Source organism: Rhinolophus sinicus, chromosome 14, assembly GCF_057876585.1.
Source record: "Rhinolophus sinicus isolate RSI-liver-muscle chromosome 14, RSI-T2T, whole genome shotgun sequence".
In the NCBI taxonomy this organism is placed as follows: domain Eukaryota; kingdom Metazoa; phylum Chordata; class Mammalia; order Chiroptera; family Rhinolophidae; genus Rhinolophus; species Rhinolophus sinicus.
In genome coordinates, this window is record NC_142514.1 from 162,254,232 (window position 1) to 162,276,947 (window position 22,716).

At 37.7% G+C, this 22,716-nt stretch overlaps 1 pseudogene; it reads right to left on the reverse strand.

Annotated features, from left to right (window-relative positions):
* Positions 1-11,551: 11,551 nt before the first annotated feature.
* Positions 11,552-22,211, reverse strand: LOC109460098 (cilium assembly protein DZIP1 pseudogene; annotated as a pseudogene).
* Positions 22,212-22,716: the final 505 nt, after the last annotated feature.

A 22,716-nucleotide genomic window follows, 5' to 3' on the forward strand; every position in this document is an offset into this window, starting at 1 on the left:
ATAATTTTGTAGGTTGAAATTATCAGAAAATATACCACATGACTCTAAGTACTTTCCACATTATAGCAAAGACAGGTTCCATAGATGTCACTAGTCTGAAAGTGCAGATGTTCCATTAAAATTATCCCTAATATATCTAAAGCTCTATTCAGAAATAGTCATGATGGATGTGGTAATCAAGTTGAGTTAATTCTTCTACCATGATTCTAAATGTTCTGTAAAATAATTGATACCAAATTCCCCAATAGTTTTATTGCCTTGGTTATTGTATTTATTATTTGATTCTAACACAGTACTCAATCTTCAATCTTCAATGACAAACAATGCAAAAATGAAGAATGGAACACTTATGCCAGACTAATCAAGAACAGAGAGCCCAAGTAAATAAAATTAGAAATGAAAGAGTAGCGATTACAACCATTGAGACAGGTTAGCTAGCATGTGACTAGGTAGACAGGTTAGCTAGCATGTCACTAGGTAGACCGGGACCTCCCAGTCTACCTAGTGACATGCTAGCTAACCTATGTCACCAACTCCATAGAAATACAAAGGATCATTGAAGAATACTATGAACAATTCCATGCCAACAAAGTGGACAATCTAGAAGAAATGGATAAATTTCTAGAAACATGCAGCCTTCCAAGACTAAACTAGGAAGGAAAATCTGAACAGACTAATTACTAGCAATGAAATTGAAGCAGTAATCAAAAAACTCCCAACAAACAAAAGCAGGGGACCAGTAGCTTTTACAGGTGAATTCTACCAAACCCTTAAAGAAGAATTAATACCTGTTCTTCTCAAACTATTCCAAAAAATTGAAGAGGAAGCAATACTTCCAAACAAACAAACAAACAAACAAAAAAAAAAAGAAAGAAAGAAAGAAAGAAAGAAAGAAAGAAAGAAAGAAAGAAAGAAAGAAAGAAAGAGAGAGAGAGAATTACAAGCTAAAATCCTTCATGAACATAGATGCAAACATTTTCAACAAAATACTAGAGCATAAATGCTGAATTAGAGCAGTTGGGGGAATGTACTCTGACAAGTAATTTAATTTTTTTAAATAAAAGAGAATTATGTAAATGAAGTACTGAAAAGTAACCTGCAGAGTGATAATCTTTAACTGTAACCCACAACTGTCTAACCCTACCTGACAGGCATAAACTGTGACATCCACTTGAGTGGCAGTCTTTATCATGCAAAGAAATACAGAGATAAGCCAGCTGACAACAGCCATTCCCCCCAAAAGAAGGTATATGACTCATGCCAGATTTAACAATAATGTGTGAATTTATCAAGCTGGAATTTTCCAAGTGCTGAGTTACGGTGATTTTTTTTTTTTTTTTACAGAGGTGGAGTATGTTTCCTTGGGGCATGTTTTCATAGACACTGTTTCCTTGACTGGTTGCTTCTTAAACCAGTGTCATGCATCATTTTTATGAACCAGTGGGGTTAAAAATAGTGTTGCATCCTCTACTTGCTGCAAATATAACCTGTTATTTGCATTGGTGAAAAGGAAGTCTACTAAATTCTAAATCCAATGCACAAAACTAAAAATAACTCAAAGTGCATTTCTGCTCAAATAGGCAATTAAAGTTGGCACACACACACACACACACACACACACACACACACACAAACTATTTCAAACAATGCATTAACTCTAGCAATTCTGAATGGCCATATATTCTCATCTTATACCACTCATTTTCCAGGAAAGAAGACAGAATTCTCAAACATACTTATATTATAAGCACTAGTATTCTGTGTGCCAATATCCCATTCAAGACCTGCAGAAACTTAGATTTTTTTGATGAGGAAGTCGGAATGTTCTCCAATATAAATTGATTTTTCATTAAAACAAAAGAACTTTTAAAAATTGACTTAGTATATCCATAGACAAGACAATGGGTTCTGTTGTTTGTTTGTTTTTTCCGGTTGGGTTTCAAATGCCCTGACAAACCACAAAACAGAATTTGGGATAGGGGGTGACTCCTTAAACTTATTCTAGTATATGTTTCTCTATTTTAAATTATACTGTCATAAAATGCAAGAATTTCTGGGTAAAAACATTTCAATTGCAAACTAACAGCCATTTCATGTAATCTGTGTTAATGGGTAACCTTCACACATCCTAACAAAAAGGGTTGTGGGGTTTTGTTTTGTTTTGTTTTTGTAGTTAAAACAAAGTTAATAGGAAATCTAAGCCCTCCAAAGGAAATTTGTGGAGGAAAAGGGAACTTTATTTGCTTTTAAAAAACAAAAAGAGTAAAAAGTAAATCATTTTTTTGTGTTCCTTACTTAGATTCATGGCAGTTCTTTGGGAATACATCAGATTCATATGATTCTTGTATCAGGAGCTTTTAAAAAGTCTAAATTATTTTCTATCTGCATCTTTATGTGAAAGAGCTGGAATTGCAACCAACACAATATTTAATAGCGAATGCCCCTTTGTCCATTTGATGTATGAGGGCAGGGCTGAATTTATCTAGTCAACAATATAAATGTTGGCTTTTATTATCAGACACAAAAGCTGTACCAAAAATCCAAATATCAGAATTTGGCGTTGGGATGTTCCTTTTACAACTAGCAGGAAAAAAAGTTGCATTAGGACAACCTTTGACTTTTCAGAGAACTGAGAAAAAAAATCATTCAGCCTTTCTCTATCAAAACTTCTTTCACAGAAGTATATTACAGAAACTTTCTTAGCATTAACTAAAGACTTTAGAAACTGACTTCATTCAGGGGAATGAATCTAGGTCTAGATTCACGGATGATTCATCCAGGGCCTACTTTTGGCAAAATATCGAAGTAGGCGTGTTCTTTCTTTTTAGTAGGAAGGCAGATTAATATCATAGAAACAGCATTGGCATTTGCTATGGATTGATTTGCATGCCCCCAAATTCATGTGCTGCTGCCACAATGTGATAGCATTTGGAGATGGAGACTTTGGGAGGTAATTTTGTCATGAGGGTGGAACTCTCATGATGGGGCTGGTGCCATTGTAAGTAGAGACACAGATCTCTCTCTCTCTCTCTCTCTCTCTCTCTCTCTCTCCCTCTCTCTCTCTCTCTCTCTCTCTCTCTCTCTGTCTCTCTGTCTCTGTCTCTGTCTCTCTCTCTCTCTCTCTCTCTCTCTCTCTCCCTCTCTCTCTCTCTCTGTCTCTCTGTCTCTCTCTCTCTCTCTCTCTCTCTCTCTCTCTCTCTCTCTCTCTCTCTGCACCATATGAGGACACAGCAAGAAGACGGCCAACTACAAGCCAGGAAGAGCGTTCTCATCAGGAACTAAATTGTCCCCTTGTTATGGGACTTTCTACCCTCCAAAACTAAGATAAATAAGTGCCTGTAGTTTAAGCTACACAGTTTGGGTATTTTGTTATAGCAGCCGGAGTGTACTAATACAGTATTGGACCCAAGAATATTTTAATTAGATTTCCAGCTAGCCTTCTTACTAGATGCCTGATTTTGAGCAAGTGACTTCATCTCTCTGAACCGTAATTTCCTCATTGTTGAAATGAAACAATAAGTGTTTTTCAGTGTTTAAATGAGAGTAGATGTGCAACTACTTAGCAAAATGTTTGTTGCCTACTACATAGTTGATTAGCAAATTTTAGTTTTCTTTCCTTGCTTGACATTTTCAATCTCTCTCACTACACCTCCATTCACAAGATTTTTCTCCTACCTTTATTCACTCTGTTTTTATCCAGGGAACACTACAATCAATTGTTGATGGCATACAATTTTTAGTAAAACTATGTGTTATCTGTTCCAGATAACATATTTACTTTTGAATAGCAGCCTCTGAAACAATGGCTAAAACAAAAAGCAAGGGTGAACATTTTAAAAACAGTCAGTGTTAAAATATATGGAAGGTAGTTGGAGTTGGGGATATCGCATAGGTTTCACGATGTGGATAATGATTCCATTGCAAGTGCATAGAGAAAAGGCATTGAGTCCAAAACATAAAGATTAACTACGTTCATGTTTATCACCCAAGTTGGATATAAAAATGAACAAACTTAGGTGGAAAATACAGAGGGTATCAAAAAATGTATACACATTTTAAGAAAGGAAAACTGTATTAAAACTGTAATACCCATATGCCGATAACAAAAGTTGAATACAAGTCACATTTGACTTCTGCAATTACAAGAGGCGCTCAAAGTTGTTACCATCAGTGTCTAGACACTTCTGATTATGGCAAACTACTGCTTAAGCAATGTTGACCAAAGTGTCCACTTATATACATTTTTTTGCCATCCCCAGTATGTATAAATTCTATACTGAACATGACCCAAACTTCTTCCTTTACAAATTACACATGAACACTGTTGTGTCCTGTAAGACTTACATGAACTGACCTTGACAATTGCTCTGACTCACATTGCATTGCTTTCCCTCTCATTCACTGTACTGCAGCTACGAGTCTTCTGGTTGTCCTTGAAGCACATCAGTCTCATTTGCTTCTAGGACCCCTATGCTTATTCTCCTAGTGTGGCTACACTACTCTTACATGTTAGAAAAAAGTAAGTGCTATGGAAACAAAATCGGTGTAAGGAGATCAGAAGTAGAGGATTACAATTTTGATCATTGGACAGGTGACGTGTAAGCAAAGATTTGACAGAGATGAGAAAATAGCCATTCAGGTATCTGAAGGAAGAGCATTCAGGCAGAGGTATGATGCAGCATGAAGGCATGAGGCTGAAGTAGAATGAGTAAAGGAAGTAAAAGAGGAAGCAAGGGGTAATGGGAAAGTCCGGAAGATATGGGGATCTGTGAAGGGTTTAGAACAGAGGATTGATGCGATATTTGATTCACTCCTTAATGAATCAATCTGGATGCTGCAATCAGATCACAGTTCCTCAACTTTGACACTACTGTGTTTCCCTGAAAATAAGACCTAGCTGGACAATCGGCTCTAATGCGTCTTTTGGAGCAAAAATTAATATAGGACCCAGTCTTATTTTACTATAATATAAGACCAGGTATAATATAATATAATATAATATAATATAATATAATATAATATAATATAATATAATATAATATAATATAATACCGGTTCTTATATTAAATTTTGCTCCAAAAGACACATTAGAGCTGATGGTCTGGCTAAGTCTTATTTTTGGGGAAACACAGTATTGATACTCTAGGATAGATAATGCTTTCTTGGGGGTTGTACTGTGCATTGTGGAATGTTTAGCACATCCCTGGACTTTACTCACTAGATATCAGTAGCAAACAACCCCTAGTTGTGACAACCAAGAACATCTCCAGATATTGTCAAATATTTGGGGGTGGGGCAAAATCATCCCTAGTTGAGAACCATGACTATAGGGGCAAAGAGTAGAGGTTCAAATGTCACCTCTACACAGAAAGTCATACCTGATTGCCTAATCGAAAGCAGCAACCACCATCCCCAGGCACCCTCCATCACAGCACCCTGTTTTGTTTTCATCACAGCACATATCACACTCTGAGAAATTATCCTAGCGGTTCATTGATCTACTTTGTTTACTGATTGCTTCTCCTTGCCTAATGGCAATGTAAGCTCCATAAGATTAAGGACCTCATCTTCATTATTCCCTGCTCTATTACCCAGGGACATGAGTTTGGCCGAGAATCACAGCTGAAATCACTTAAGATTTTACATGATTTTTCTATTGCCCGAGCAAGCCATGCACATACATTCTTCAACAAATATAAAATGCTATGGTTCTATGACGAAGATGGAAGGAGATGTGGACTGCACTTTGAGGGCTCATAAGAGTATTAAACAAACTTGGGGCAGACCTTACTGCATGGAATGGGATACAGGAGTGAGGAAGGTAGCAAAGGTCAGCAGGGATGTCTCCTTGACCAGTCTGGCCCACATTTTATCCTCCAGTTATTTTTTTATTATTATTCATTTATATTCTATGGAGAATTTCTTTGGGTACCTGGATAATATTCTGTCACTGAGTAACATTTCACATTCTATTCTATGTGGAGATATTTGCAGTCTTTGTATTCACCCTACCCTTCATAGATCACGACTAAACTTAGGGACCTCTGCATTCAGAACACTAAGGCTGGAGGCAGGATGCTGGTAGTGTAAAAATCCATGTACAAGAAACATTCAACTGTTTATTATCCAGTGCAGTGACTTACTACATCAGGGCCACCCCAGGCAAGGCTCTTGAACACTTATATTGTAGACGCTCCATGCTTTATTTCAAGCTTCACAAGTGACTCCATAGAGGTTCCCAGTAACAGACTAGAAATAAGAATCTTGGGTTTTACTATCAATCCCTTCACAAGAACCATAAAAGGTTGAGAAATGAAAGTATCCATTCATTAATTTATTCATTCTACAAATGTCTACTGAGAAGTTCTTTGTTCTAGGCATTGAGTGAAGCACTGGGCAAAATTGAAGGTCTTTTGTAGTTAGTCTAGTCAGGGAACTATGACTTAATTATATAATTAAACATTCTGATAAGTGCTATAAAGGGAAAGTAGGATGCTAAGAAGTCTGTTGTGTGGGGGCTAAATCCAATTTCAGAAAATAAGGAAAGTCTTCCTTTTCCAATGACATGTTCTCTATCAATGAAAAATATTTTAGTGCTTACATAAGATCTTAATCAGTTCAGGCATTAACCTTTTCAAATGAGAAGTGTGGACAAATAAATTTTAAACCTTATTAGCTTAACCTTTACTAAGAGGCTACTAGGTACTAACAGGATTTCTAGAACAAGGAGATACTCAGCAGACATTTGTAGGATAAGTGATTTAATAAATAGATCCTTTCATTTACTGATCTCTTGTAATTAATGTGAAAAGAGGTTGGTAGTGAAACCCAAGATTATTATCCCTAGTCTGTTACTCATACTTGAGGCCTCATGGGATTAGCGTGGATTGTGAAACATGAAGTCAAGCAGAGAGTATACAGTACAGTGGGGATTTTCTTCAAGGGTTTCACCTCACTTGACCTGATGTTTTAAGGTACTGCCAATGGAAAGTGGGCATGTCTTTAATATGAATTTTTGCACTACCTGCAGCCTGCCTACAGCCTCACTATTCTAAATCCAGATATCCATAGGTTTAGCCTCGATCTATGAAATATAAGGTAAACAGGACTATTGCAAACAGTATCAATATAGAATGAAATGTGCAATATTACCCAACAGTAGAACAAAGATGAGAACAGTGCTTTTGGAGATTAACTTGTCAATGATATTTAAAAAGAAAAAAGAAAAAAAAAAAAAGATTTCAATCAGGGAAAAACTGGGGACAGAAAAAAATAGGGCCTACTGGAATAAACCACAGAGAGATAAAGAGAACCTCAACCTGAGAAAGTGGGCCAAAATGGAGGGGAAGGGATAAATTCTAATAAATAATAATAATAATTCTAATAAAATGAAGAGCTAGAATCAATATGACTTACTGGCTATCAAGATGAAGGAAGATGGGAAATGTATATTTTAATAAATCAATTTGCTTTATGCAGTTAAAAAATTAGGGCAGGTTTTAAAAATCTACTTCTCACCCCTCCACAATCATCTCCTAAATTTTCCCTTCACAGAAGTAAAAGGATTATTGAGGGGAAGTTGTCTGGTTGTTCTCTTGTATCAAATTAATTTTCTTCATCCCCCATATGCCAATCGTTACACAGCCTGTTCTAAATTTTGATCTAGTGCATTATTGATGAGCTCTTAAAAAGAGATTAGAACAACCATCTCCCACTCTCTTTCTGGGAAAAAAAAAAGAAAAGAAAAACTTTACACAAAAAGAACTAGCAGTTTTGACTGAAATGAACCACAAATCAGTAAATCATATTTATGACAGATTATTTGCCAAATTTAACATTAGTTTATTGGATAAGTATCTTTGAAGACCTACTGTGTGTAAAGCACTGTAATAGACAATTTATTTATTTGACATTTGATTCAATTTATATTAGCATTCCATGACTAGCACTGTCAGGTTTTTTAAAAAAAGGAAATATTTGCCTTTAGCTAATCTTAGTTCTAAGGATATCTCTTACTTATTAGTACTTCAAACTGAGCAGATCTAAATTCCTTTCAGGAAAGAATCTTACAGTCCAGCACATCTGTCTGTTGGGGTATAACGAGAGATTTTCATTTCTCAATGTTATTTTTTAATCTGAATTATTCCTTGTTGAAGAAGGTTTTTTCAAATGGAATTTTCTAGGCTTGAATTTGAGCATTTGCATTTACAATTCAAGTTCTGTATTGCCAGTATAATAAATTGAATAAGTAATGCTGATTTTGAAGCACACAAGATGAAATCCAGCCTGTTTTTGTATATAATATCTGCTAATTGACAGCATGACCAGTCAAACTGCAGGGGATAAAATGACTGTATTTTAGAAATAATCTTAACTGAGTTCAAAAAAGTAAACTGTAATTAATTCCTTTAACTATTAATTTTCTAGACTTAGTGAAGGGTTTTTAATCGTTTTATTTTTAACTCATCGGTGACTCATTTTTACATTTACAAAATTTTGTTATTGCAAAAGCACTACATCTAATATAGAAAATTAAAGAAAAAATTCAAAAGAGAAGAAGAAGGAAAGTACATTCACTATCACACTACCCAGCAGCAGTTGCTGTGAACCTCTTGTTTTGTGTCCTTCCAAATATTATTTTGTTAGGATAAATTTTTTCCAATCTAAAATATAATCACATTATATATATGCTGCTTTATAACCTGCTTATTTCCTTGAATAAAACACTCTCATGTCAGTATTATACAACATACTTTTTATTGATTAAATATTATTTAGAAATTACATATAAGTGTATACACTGTGACTTCTGTAATCAATCCCCAAATGTTTGACACTTAACATTGTTTCTAAAATATAACATATATTATAATAAATGGATTTGTCCATATGCATTTGCAATTCATTTGATTGTTTTCTTAATATAGCAGACATTGTCACTGGCTTGTCCATACCTTGAGGAGTAAGTAACCTGTTTCCAGCTGTCACTATCTACATCTTTATGTCTGAAGGTTTTTTGCATTACTGTGGAAGTCATTCAGCCCAAGTCCACAGCAGGCTGGAAATCCAGGGAACTAACTCTCCCAGAAGCAGCTCTCAGCTAATGACTCTCCAGAGTTGGTGTAGAGGTACCTGTGAAGGTCCAGAATGAGTCACCCCAAGATGTGCCTCTGTGGTATGCAGATTGTTTTGCCCTAAAGGCAACTTTAGCTACAGGCTCAAGAGGATCTTCTGCCCCCACCCCCTTAAATACCTAGAAGACCTTGAATTAGGGGTCTTGCCTGAGATAATTCTAGTTACTAAATACTGCTCTTCTTATCCTCCTGCAATGACCCTTTGAAACCCCCAAAGTGCATTACTGCATCCCTGGCTCAGGATGTCATATATACCTCAATCCCCTTTTCTGTCTCTATACCTTTCTTGTATCTGAAACTCTCATGTATGTGGGGTTTCCATACATATGTATGTATTCAATTTGGTTATTCTCTTGCTAATCTGTCTCATGCTGATTTGATTATTAGATCAGCTGGAAGAACCTTGAGGACAGAAGAAAGTTTATTCTTCCCCCACATACCCCAACTTCCTCTCCCCTTGGGTAAGATCATTCTGAACTATATGTTTATACCCTATCCAAGAGTTTCCCCATGGCTTAAGCTCCAGGAGCCCACTGTGGCTAATGTATCTTTACTGGCTGTCTCTAAATGACTTGCATTTGAATTTTTATCTCTGAGATTGCTTCTCTGTGTACCAGAAGATTAGAATAGATTCTAAGAAAATGAAACCGATTAAAAAGGAAATGCCCTCTTTGAATGCTTTATATTTCCACCATTTACATTATTTTCACCACAATCCTGATAAAAAGTAGATGTATCATTTTTTAAATGTCAATTTGATAGGTAAAGAAAGGAATTTATTTGAAATTTATTTGATTAATTCTGAGACTGTTTGTCTTTTCGTATGACTACGTTCATTTATACTGTTTCATTGATGACTTGCCTGTTCATATTCTCAATCTATATTTTAACTAGAAAACATGTTTTTAAGTACTTTATAAGAGCTCTTTTAATGTTAAAAATATTAACACTTTTACTCACATTTTAAAATTAGCTAGTATGATTTTTTTTGCAATCACATAGTATCCACACTGCAACACCAGCTAAAAAACTCATTCTTCATGTGGACTGTGTCTTGCAATTTATAGGAAATATGCATGTCTTTATTGGCAATTTTTTTTTTTTTTTAATGTAATGGAGCACTTTATTTGAAAGGTCGACAAAATGAAAAGGGATCCAAAACCATTTAGTTAAAATGTCACTTTTTTTTTGGTTTTGTACACCTGAAACTAATTTGTTTTAAATGTTACTTTTTTTTGGGAAACAGTACAGATAATAGCACAAAGTTTACAAAATGCAAAAAGTTTATATGAACTTTCTGACCATTGATAATGTCATTTTTAAGAACAGAACTAAATTAGTTTTGAGATATTTTATAATGCAGGTTGGGAATTTTTAAAAAGTGAAAAAGAAAACCTACATAAATATATGAATTCAATCGTGACTCAATCTTTTCCCTTCATATTCTGATAAATTAGTTGACATTTAAAATAGCTACATTTTATTCATAAAATATCCCAGGTAAAGATTATGCTGCAGAAATGATATTTAAAGTTCTAAAATAATTGTTTACTAACAACATGCTTACAATGGTTCAAAGCTGCATATGGCAAAAGTACCTCTGGAAAATGGATGTAACACGGGCCTACCTACCGTGTTTCCATGAAAATAAGACCTAGCCAGACAATCAGCTCTAATGCGTCTTTTGGAGCAAAAATTAACATAAGACCTGATTTTATTTTACTATAATATAAGACTGGGTCTTATAATATAATATAATATAATATGATGTGATGTGATGTGATGTGATGTGATGTGATGTGATGTAATGTAATATAATACCGGGTCTTATATTAATTTTTGCTCTAAAAGACGCATTAGAGCTGATTGTCTGGCTAGGTCTTATTTTAGGGGAAACATGGAACGTCATTAGAATTCTAAACTTCTGTATGAAAAATAAGCAATCTACCCTTATGATTTCACTAATTCTACTAATTCAATTTTAAGGATAATAACAGAATTTTACAATAAAATGCTTCCAATGTGATAACATACACAGGAAAAATATTTTACAAGTTTTAATTTAAACTGAAACCTGCTATAATTTTTGTTTAATCACTTCAATATGAGTTGAAAAAATGCACTTAAACATTAGAGTACCATTCTGAAGAAAAAACTTATGACTTCAATGACAGGGTGTATATAAGCAGCAGAAGTCTTAAAAACACCTTTCTATGCTTCAAAATACTATTGACAATTTTGTTTTGCAATACTGTATTAGGTGTCATTAAAGAGACCCTTGATCTCTGAATCAGCTTCTTTGTTATTGTGGGAAACACTGTAAAGCAGGAGCATTAGAATTGTGCTGGCAGCTGACTGAAATACTGTGATACTGAAATACTGTTGGCATGTGGACGTTCTGACATGTGGGACTATAGCTACACATCTGAAGAGTCACTCCAATCAATCAGTTCCTAAGCTGCTTTTCAGTGTGCTTGATTCATCTTGAAGTTCTTCTCCTTTTGGCCCTTGAAGATTTGATGCACCACAGGCACTTGGCACTTGAGTAGAATTGGATCATTTTTCACAGTTGGAGACTCTTTCTGTTCTTCCCCAGCTTTTTCCCCCCAAAGATTTTATTTCCTCTAATAATGATATGTCCCAGTCATCATCACCTCCCTCTGCACACTGTAATTCTTTTAATTCTCCTTTGAGGAATGCCTCAGCAACAGTAATCCCACCAGCTGGCTTAGTCGCATTTCTGTGATTGGAAACCATCTTTTCAACGTTTTCAGTTAATGTTTTAATGGAGGCTCCTGTGGTCTTGGGAGAAATATCAGAGTCCTCGATTTGACTTCCCTCAGTCCAGTCAGTGTCACTTTTGACGCTATTCCTCCCAAAGTTACTCTTGCCTTTAGATGACTCCACAGGAAATAAGTTTGGGGATGTACATGCCTGGATGAGGTCCTCATTATCAAACTCTTCCTCTGAACTAAAGGGAGGGGTCACAATAGCTGAAGACTTTCCGGGAAAATGATCTTCTATGACATGCTCCTTAATTTTTGGAACAGATGTCCTGTCAGTAAAAACACGCCTTTGTCTAATCAATTGTCTGCTTTTGGGAGGAAGTTCGATTGCCTTGGGTATTTCTCCAGTTGAAAGGGTATCCACTTGAGAAGCACTGTACCTAACAGTAATGTTCTCTCCTCAACTTTAAGCTGACCTGATGTTCAAGGAATTCTCAAATTTACTGAATGGTAGGTACTTGTCTTTCTTGATCCTGGCTTGCTGATTCCACGGTTCTCCACACTCTCTTCAAGTGATTACTGGGAATGACGCGTGTATCTGCATTAATCCCCAAGGTCTCCAATTTGTCCACCAAACTCTACTCCAGGGCTGTTCTTATTCTTTAGTGAGAGAGGGGTTATTCTTCAAAGCTTTTCTTAAACGGATCTTGTCATTTAATTTCTGTTCATTTTCCTTTCCATGTGCCATTGTTAGACTTGACTTAGCATCCCAACAGACTTGACAAAGTCTGTTGGGCTGGGGCATTCATAGGTACAGCTGGGGCAGGTGGCTTTGATTCAAAACTTGGCCAGGTTAAAGGATTCCCTTAGGGTTCAATGACACTGTTTAATGGTTTACTGGTAAACTTTTAAATCTCTTGTCTCTGAGGGATAATCAGTTCATTCTGTTCCTGGAGTCTGTGTCCTAGCTCTTCTATCCTTTTCTTATAGAAAACATGACTTGCATTTAGATCGTCTATCATTGAGGATAGAAGTTTCTCCGTATGTGACAGGAGCCCACTCTTCTCTTTCTTGATGAAGAACTTGAACTCAAGCTGTGCGCTTGCTTTCCTGACTGTCAAGAAGTTACATCACATTTTGGAAATTGGACATTGAGGTCCTTCTGCTTTAAACTCATGCTCATCTTTTAATGGGCCTGTGTTGGACTTCATCTGCACGATGGATTTCTGACGATTGATTGTCTAATGCTGAATTCTCGGAAGTCAATTCTTTAAACTCCTTCATAAACATTTCCTTGACTTTTTCCATTTCATCAACTAGTTTCTCCTTTTCTTCTTCGTTCCGTCTATCAACTAACTTCAGAAATTCTTCCTCTTGTTTCCTGCATTTCATATTCCTTAGAGAATCTGACTACATGGGAGTGCGGTGCAGACTCTAACAGACTTGGTGAGCTGCAGCAGCTCCTTCAACATGTGCTCTCATTCTGGAGCTGATCAGTGTGTGTCTTTTTTACTCAAGGTGAGAATCTTCAGGGTGGCAGCGCTGAATAGCCTGTATAAAAGCTCGGTCATAAAGGCCTTCTCATAAAAATGGCACTGGTGATAGCTGGTTTTGGCCCCAATCACAATCAGTGGAGGTCATCTTTCTCCTGTGTTTACACTCTCCCTTCAGTAACTTGATCTCAGCCTGCTTGGTGAGGAGCTTCTTGCTCTGCTCGCAGACCCTCTGGCTCAAGCGCAGGCTCTCCTCCAGGTTGTGCAGCGGCGAGGTGAGGAACTCCTGCAAGCGCGACTGCGCCCAGCAGATGAACTTCAGCAGCACTGGGTCCGCCCCTGACTGGCAGCGCAGGCACATCGCATCCTGCAGCTTGCAGGTGATGTTCATGATGTTCTCCTGCAGCGTGGGCACGTCCAAGGCCCCCACCACCTTGTCCATGTCTGGTGCTCAACCGCAGCCAGTCCATGCTCTCCAGCCGAGGCCGGAACTGGAAGAAGGGCAGGTGGCCTAATGCTGTGCTGGCAGGAACAGAGGCCATGGCAGCCCCACCCAGCCCGGAGGCTGCGGGGCATCAAGACCGCGGAGGCCACTGGCCAACTGGTAGTAGATGTGCTTCTGGAAGGGCACGCTTGCAAGCAAATCCTCACTTCTTCGGGTATCAGTATTGGAGGGGGCGGTCTTGTCAATTGTCTACCAGGGTGCCACCGCCCCATCCCTCAGGCTGGGTTCCTGGAGACAGCAGCATCCTCTGCCTAAGGTCTGGGCCTCCTGGCCATTGCTGTGGCAGTGTCCGGGTTGAGGGGGAAGGGCCGGAGCAGGAGCAAAGGGTGCACTGTCCCCCACCCTTCCCCGCATGGTCAGCATGATCCCAGGGCCCTTACAAACCTGTGTGGCAGCTTTTATTGGCAAATCTTTATTAATAAATAGATTTCTTGGGAACAAAAGAAAACTGCTACAAGAGTTTGGCTCTATTGTTACAGTGCTAGCCAACATACCTGCTAAATACTGAATTCTCGGTTTGAAACAAGACTGTGGGTTCTTTTGCTAGGACACCACAGATGCGTTTATTATCTAACTCTGGATTACATAATCTCTGTATTCATCTAAGGAGCAAAACTTGATCTGTCTTTTTGCATAGAATGGGAGTATAAACCAGCATTACTATGACCCTGAGCTTTTGAGACACATTTGCTATCCAAAATTAAGGGATCACTATTATTAAATCAAGTTTCAAATACCAACAGACATTCCTAGGAATAAATTAGCCTTTTGTTCTCTCAATTCAGCCCTTCTGACCATTTTTGTGACCTTATCCCTAACCCTCATGAACGCAATTCAGACTTTATGGCTTTTTAGAAGAATCTCTCCTGATGTATCATTATCATCTTTGGGAACTTTAAAATGCTTCTGAAACACAAATGTCACTCTATACAACACAGGCTGAGTTGTGCCAATATCCTCATTTACAGAATCGGCCTGCCTTTGACCTGATATCTCTGCATCAATGACTCTGATTGGCCAGGCCTACAGTTTAAACCACTTATTGTGTTATTGCTAATACACTTTCCTCTTTTAACTGTCACAATAATTTCCAAACCTTGGCCAACTGCCTCACCACTCGGGGCCAACATGTTTCATCATAACACATACAACCCAATTAAGCTTCAACAGTTGGCAGCAGAGAAGTCAAAGGACTTGTAGATTTACTTGTTTGCCCAGGATCTTGCCTCACAGCCCTCTGAAATCTTCTCCATCCGGGCCCTTTGGTAGTAACACTAGCTTAGTTTATATAATACTTGACATTGCCTTAAGGCTAAGAAGGAAGCACATCTTTGAGAGCTGTGTGGGAACACCCATCCATGATTTCCAACCTCAGTGTAAGCCCAGTAGGTCAGAAGGTGAAGTTTCTGTCCCATTCGGCACCCTCCTAACTAGTAACATAAATATAGATAATGACAATATTTTTCCCCTAATTGTTGAATACTCATGATTTTCCAGGGATTATGCTAAGCATTTCTGAAGTGTCATCCCACGTAATTCTTACAACCATCTGAGGTACATACTATTATTACTTCCATTTTATAGGTGAATGAACTGAGGCATAGTTATTCAGGAACTCACTGAGGGCCATCTAGCCAAAGGGCTGGATGCCCTTTGCACCCAAGCAGTCTGAATATAGAATCTGTGCTCTTTAATATTATATGCTAAATATATACTAGATAAAATTAAAGGAAAACAACATATTGGGAGACAATATTTTCAATAGGTATAACATGGAATTATCAGCCTTAGTATATAAAGAGATAGAAAGGATGGGAAGAGGCAATTTATGACAGAAATATAAAAGGTTATAAGCATATAAAAACTTCTACCTAAATGAATAAAGAGACGTTAATATATATTTATATATAAAGTTTTACCAAGCATATTGGCAAACTTTTAAAAAACAGTAATATGTAGTGTTAGCCAGGGTGTAAGGAAAACTTTCACATTCATAAGCTATGAGACTATGAAGTGTTCCTTGTTTTTTGAAAATATTTGTCTTTAGAAATTACCTATCTTTTGTTCTGGCAACTTTGCAACTAAGGTTTTAATCCCAAGGAAATAATTGTGGATGTGTACTGATATTTATCTACAGCAGTGTTTATAATACTGAAAAATGAAAAACAACTTAAGTGTCAAAAATTAGAGGTAGTTAAAATAAACATCCAAACAACAGAATACTATCCACCACTGATAAAATGATATGGTAGAAGAATATTGACATAAAAATGTTTATGATAAGTGTTGAGTAAAAAGCCTTACAAAATGTGATGTACAGTATAAACGTGTATTTCATACACAGGTATCGAAGTAGGAGTGGAAGGACGTATACCAATATGTTAACTGTAGTGACAGCTAGAGAATAGAACTGTGGATAATTTATTTTCTTACTTGTCTTTTACATTACCTAAACTTTCTGCAGCAGCATTTATTATTTTTATACCTAGATAATGCTATTAAAACTAATTATAAAACAAGTCTCTTTTGCCCCAATTCTAAAATGGACCAATTGTGTATTTCTCACAAGAGAGGCAATAAGATATGATTATTGTGGAGAGAGAATAGAGCAAATTATTTATGTCCCAGTTTTCTGTAGAAAGTCATCCAGCTTTTGCTTTGGGGTGGGGCAGCCCTCCATCTGGAATAGCTAATTAGTGATGATAGCTGCAATCTGTAACTTTGTTGTTTTGTTTAAGAGAGAATTGTCTTTTCTTTGTAGAGTGCCAGCTTGTTTTAGGAACTACACACTTCAAGGTTATCTTTTTTAAAAGCTCAAGGCTTTGAATTTAAACTAAAGTCTCATTTATCAAGCAAGTTATCAAATAAATAAATAAAAGAGAAAGAAAGAAAAAAGGGAAGGAGGGAAAGAAGGAAAAGTATAGGAAACTCATTTTAGTTTAATTCTCAGATCACAAAATGTCAGTATGGGGATGAAATTCCAAGGTTATCTGTGTAGCTCAACTTCATCACACAGATGACACAACTTAAGTCAGAGCAAGAGGAAAAGCCCTTAGTGTTCAGGATTCAGGTAACAAGGAAGCAAATACAGAAGCGGCCACTTAGAAAAGCTTGTTTAACTCTGGACTTATTTTGCAGTCTTTATAATCACTGTAGAAAGCCTAGAAGATTTCTAATGGTATGATATGGTTGTCCTAATTTCATCTGTGAAAAGTATTGTCTAACTGAAAAGGTAAGGCCCTTAGTGAACTGCTCCATCTTAAAATTTGCCCTCCGGTGAAGTTAATACACACATCTGTGCGAAACTCAACAGTGATTTGACAGATTTCTTGAAACTGAAAACCTCAAATTTGAACAAGAAAATCAATATGGAAGATGAAATGCAACTTAAAAGAAAATGGAGATTGAAATGTCTTTTTGTGATCTACTAAGGACTAAAACCAAGAGAAGAAACCCACCCACAGAGTTCTGTGTACACTTTAAGTCTTCTAGGCACGCTATTATATAAAGGGATGCAGCAGATAGAACTTAGAATTTGCAGTCTGGTGGACCCACGTTGAAATCCTTGAGCAGGTGGCATTCCGGAACTCCAGCCTCCCTTATGTATAAAAATGAGGACAATAAATCTTATTTTATGAGATAATTATAAAAATTAAATATGTGACTGCATATGTCTAACACATCATAGGAACTAAGTAAATATTTTGTTCCTTCCTTCTCGTCTCCTCCTATTGGTTCGGGTTCCATCTGAGACCCATTATGCCCCATAGGAAGTATCTATCATCTCCCCCAGTTCAGTCACTCTATTTCAAACATTTTTCACTCTTTGTGCAGGATGCTCACCATCTCATTGTACACTGTACCATATACCCTATAGATATACTATCATTTTTCAATGCCCATCCTCAAGTGTGGCAGCAAACACTACTCTAAATACTCAAATACTGCTGCTCCTGAGAAGGAAAGATTAAGATTTATTTTTAATACAATGTTTTTGATCAGTGCAGCCTCAGATCAACAGGAGTGTGTGTGTGTGTGTGTGTGTGTGTGTGTGTGTGTGTGTCTACTGAGTCACACTCATTGAGACAAAAACCACTAAGACTTTTTAATGCATCATAATAGCTGATATTTATCAAGCACTCTTTATGCATCACTTTTCTTTGTCTTCTACATGAAGTACTAAGTTCATTATCAAAGCAGTCCAGAACGGCAGTTACCATCCTTATCCCCATTTCAGCGAGGAGAAGACTAGCACACAGAGAGGCTAGTTTTCAACTTACTCAGAGCTAGAATTAGAGCCTGTGCAATCTGACACCAGAATCTCTGTGCTTTCTCGGTGATAATAAGATGATTAAAATGTCACATAAAGATGCCTTATATTCCCTTAAGAGAGAGAAAGAAGTTCTTACTCCTGAAATGCTATCTGTAGAGGTCGATGCATAAACCCACACATTATGAAACAGAACCCCCAAGGTTCACACAACAGAGTCAAAGAATAGGAAACATGTTCCCTAACGACTACAGCCAGGCATAAACAGGGGAAGGGGGGAAAAAACTTAGACTAAGGTGGCCATATCATTTCCATCAGACAGCAAGAGTAGGTCTTGAGCCCTTCAGCCCTTCAGGTTTCTACTGAGGTTCCTTGCATTGGGCCAATAAGTGGAGGAGGAAAGACCTGAACAGGCAGGGTCTCCAAGGTTCTAAAACCCAAATTCAGTCTCAGCAGCCTCATTCCCTTTGCTTTTGTTCCAAAATATTCTCCATCATATTTTATTTGAATAAGTGTTTTTTCTGTTTTGAAAAATTTGAAAACTATTTGTAGAATGAGTATTTGTTTAGGGGCTAAGGTACCAGTGACCTCCTGGGATGCCCTTGTGACCTTGGTCTTGCCCAGCATTTTCTCTGAACATTAACTTCAAACCAGCCTTATGGAACAAATGTGACATTTATGGGAAGCACTTTTAACTTATTATTAATTATAACAATATTTGGCACATTAAAAACACTAAAGAGCTGTGCCAATAGGAGTGATTTCCATGGTCCATCAGCAAGGATACTTACGACTGTTGGCTACTCATGAGAGACAGTAATGTTTAAAAAGAACAGGAGTTTCAGTTAGAATCAGTTGGAATCAAATATCAACGGATTATTGGGTAATACGGCAATGGGAGTTACTTCAGCTTCCTAAACCTTTGCCCCATACCTGCAAACAGGAGAACAAACAGCAAGGTGGCCGTGAAGATTACTCCAGTGAAGTTATGTCTCTGCATGCTTTCATGTGTTAAACAGGGCTCAGGACATTGTAGAAATGGAAACACTGATGATCTGTTAATATTCTCATATCTATTCTTATCTCTCACGTTTTCTACCTGCCTTGTGAGGGAGGCTTAAGAAGAAAGCAGAGTTCAGGTGCACTCCTTTCTACAGGAGTAAATCCTGAACCCCCACATCTAATCTCGTTTTTTGCCAGCGGGCATGAATATGCTGTAATTGCTTTGAAGTGTACTGGTAACAACACGGCCAACTGTTCCCTGCGATGACTCAGGCGTTGCTCTGAAACACAACGGGAGGCTGTAAAGCTCTCAAGTCTGAGTCATTGCAATGCCTTCGAGCTCTGATGTTCACAAGTGCCTTGACAGCTCCACACCCATATGTCCCCACTTGTCCCAAGGACACCTTGAAACTTCTTACCTCATTAGGACAACACAACCAACCCACCACCTGCTACATACTCTCCTGCCTACTGAATAGTCTAGTCATCCCATAGCAGGACCAGCTCGAATGCCATCTCTTCAGCAGGGACTTTCTGGATGACCCTCATCAGCACAAATGACTCTCTTTATTAACCCTCAACCCCACAAGACATTGTAAGCCCATCAATTTTGTTAATGTATACCTGACATTTTAATGTGGCCATTTTGACTTGGTCTCAAGAAAACTGCTTCAGATCCTAAATTTGTTGAGAGCAAAAATGTTTTCTTACTCATTCTATATTTCCCCCAAAGTACAATGTATACAGGGACTACTTAATCAAGTTTGAGAACTCATCCTAGAAAAAGTGCTACATACCTCATTGCTGAATATCACTATGGTCACCTTTGAAGTACTCCCCTTGGGAAGCTGTGCACTGATGCCAATGACCAGTCCACCCTTCAAAGCAATTTTAGAACTCTTTTTCTGGAATGGCTGTCAGAGCTGTCATCATATTGCTCTTAATGTCCTGAATGTCATCAAACTGTCTTCCTTTCAATATTTCCCTTATCTTCGAGTAAAGAAAAAAGTCATTGCAGGTAGATCATTGAGTATGGAAGGTGTTCCAGTACAATTACTTGTTTACTGGCCAAAAACTCCCTCACAGGCTATTCCGTGTGAGCTGATGCATTGTTGTGATGCAAGAGCCATGAATTGTTGGTGAAAAGTTCAGGTCCTCTAACTTTTTCACACAACCTTTTCAGCACTTCCTGTTGGTCCAGTTTTCACAACTGTTTGTCCAGTTGGTACAAATTCATAAGAAATAATCCCTCTGATATAAACAAAAAAAGGTTAGCAACATCGTTGCAACAAGTGAAGGAACTTAATTGTCAGATCACATATACAATAAAGTTAAATGAAAGTATAAAACACGTGTGACTCTTCAGTCTAGGCCTTACAATGATATGTTATGTTACTTCATATGACATGTAAAAATTGAGAACGTTGACAATGATGTTTAAGCACTTCTCATGTATTTTAAAATTCAGTATTTTATGTGAAAGCTTAACCTTTAGTTAAACTGATAGTACCATTGAATTTTTATTGAATACTATAAAAAGAAAAGTGATAAATATTTTAATAGAGCTGTTTTATTTATTTTATGCATGAAAAATTAGCTGATACACCTACATGTTTCTAAAGCAGTAATTTGTAAGGCTTTTGGCAGTCAAGGCATCCGGGTTTCTTCTGAATTTTAATAGCGTGTTACTACTTGAAGAGTTTGCTATCATCAAAAATTTAAAGTAACTAAACTAAGCTCATTACACCCTCTAATCACTGTTCCAGCTTTCAATGCCCCTGCCTTTGTCAATAATAACATCATATCTGTCCACTGGCTCCAAACTTTCGAGTCAAGTACATTTAGCAATTCCTGTTAAAATTTGGTGCAAAATGTTTCTCTTCTCATTTCTCTCTTTCTGTACATTTTCCTGGACACAGAATTTTCCCTTCCCCCTAAGCCATCCCCTCACACCTGGATTACAGCAGAGGTCTCTTGTCAGCCTCCTTGACTTTAAGCTCACTTGATCTGATCTATTTTAAGTGTAGCCTCAAAGCAGTTTCTTCCTTAAATAGCACTTTCATAATGTTGCTCCTGTACTTAAAAACCTTTTATGGTCTGTGAGTTCTTACAACTTCACAGCTAGACTCTTCTCCCTGATCCTATGTAGGTGCCTTATTTTCCACTTGCTTCTCCAGTTAGATGAGCTTCTGACCCATTTCACCAATACACAGGCAAGTGATTCACTTTGATCCATGAACAAAGTGAACTCCCTGTGCCAAGCATGGCGCGACATACTGCATGAATGAGGCCACTGACAGAGGGTGCCATGATAAACCAGGGAAGACAGAACACGATTAGACTATCGATGTAGAGCTATAATGCTTAAGTGGACATAAAGTACAATGAAAGCATAAAATAGGAGGCTAGCAAAGTGGATTGCACAGGATGGAAGGACCTTTTGCCCAGGTGGCACCATTCTCCATGATCCATAGGAAGTAGAGAGCTGTTCATTTCCCACAGTTTACCCAGTCCTTAACTCACACTTTGCCTCTGTCCAAGCTACTCGCCTATCAAAGAGTAATTCAAGTCCCAACACTCTTTGATGATGTAGAAGATGTCTTAATTTGGGTTTCCCCAGACACAGGTCCTGAGACAAGGATTCCAATGAAAGTAGTTTGTTAGTGCTCTGATCTCAAGGAAACGGTGGAAGGGACTATATTCTATAAGAAAAGAAGTGGTATATTAAATAAGGGTTATATTATCAAGTAAATGGTAACCAGAGCTTACCTATGGGTAACCAGAGCTTAATCCCAGTGGGCAAATCCTAGAAAAACAGAATAGAACACACACCTCAACATTATCCCATGTAAGGGGCAAGGGAGTTGGGTTATTGATACACCAACTTCTGTCACTCATTGGTTGAAGCTTCAGGGTTGTTAATTCTTTAGCCTTTCCAATCTTCTCTGCATTGTGGCAGAGCAGTGTCCCTAGTTGAGACTCCTCAGGTGAAGAGATCCCAAAACTGGTAATTGGAAGTTTTTTCTTGGAGCCCTGATTTGGGGAGGTCAGGAGGATGTGATCTGGCACCAACAGAGTCATCTGCGAGCTTGGATGATGGTGCTGTCTTGGTCTCTTGTTATGTACGTGCCTTTGAGGAGGTCCATATTCCGAGTCTCAGTTACTTCATCTTTAAAAGGGAGGATGAGGATTACTGGTGACATTTTTTCCATTTTTTTACAGAGCAGAACCATTGTTCCTCAAAGCAAATCTGAAATAGAACCCTAATTTGTAAAACAGGCAAAAGCAGAATTGTTCAGGTTGAAGTACTGGCAGGAGTCTCAGCGGAGAGACATCTTCTCGGATACCAACAATTTCCAGAGAGCAACAAGTAAAACGTTCTGCATCACTGAGCAGTATCTAAGATCCCCGAGGCATCGTTGCATTCTCTGCCCTTCTACTAATGTTCTATGATGCTCAGTACACAGCTTGGTTCTCTGCCAGGGAAAGGAAAGCACTGACCAGTCACTGAACACTCATTATGCACCAGACATCTCAACCATATTGTATATAGAATCTGTGTCATGATTGCTCAAGCATTTCTGCA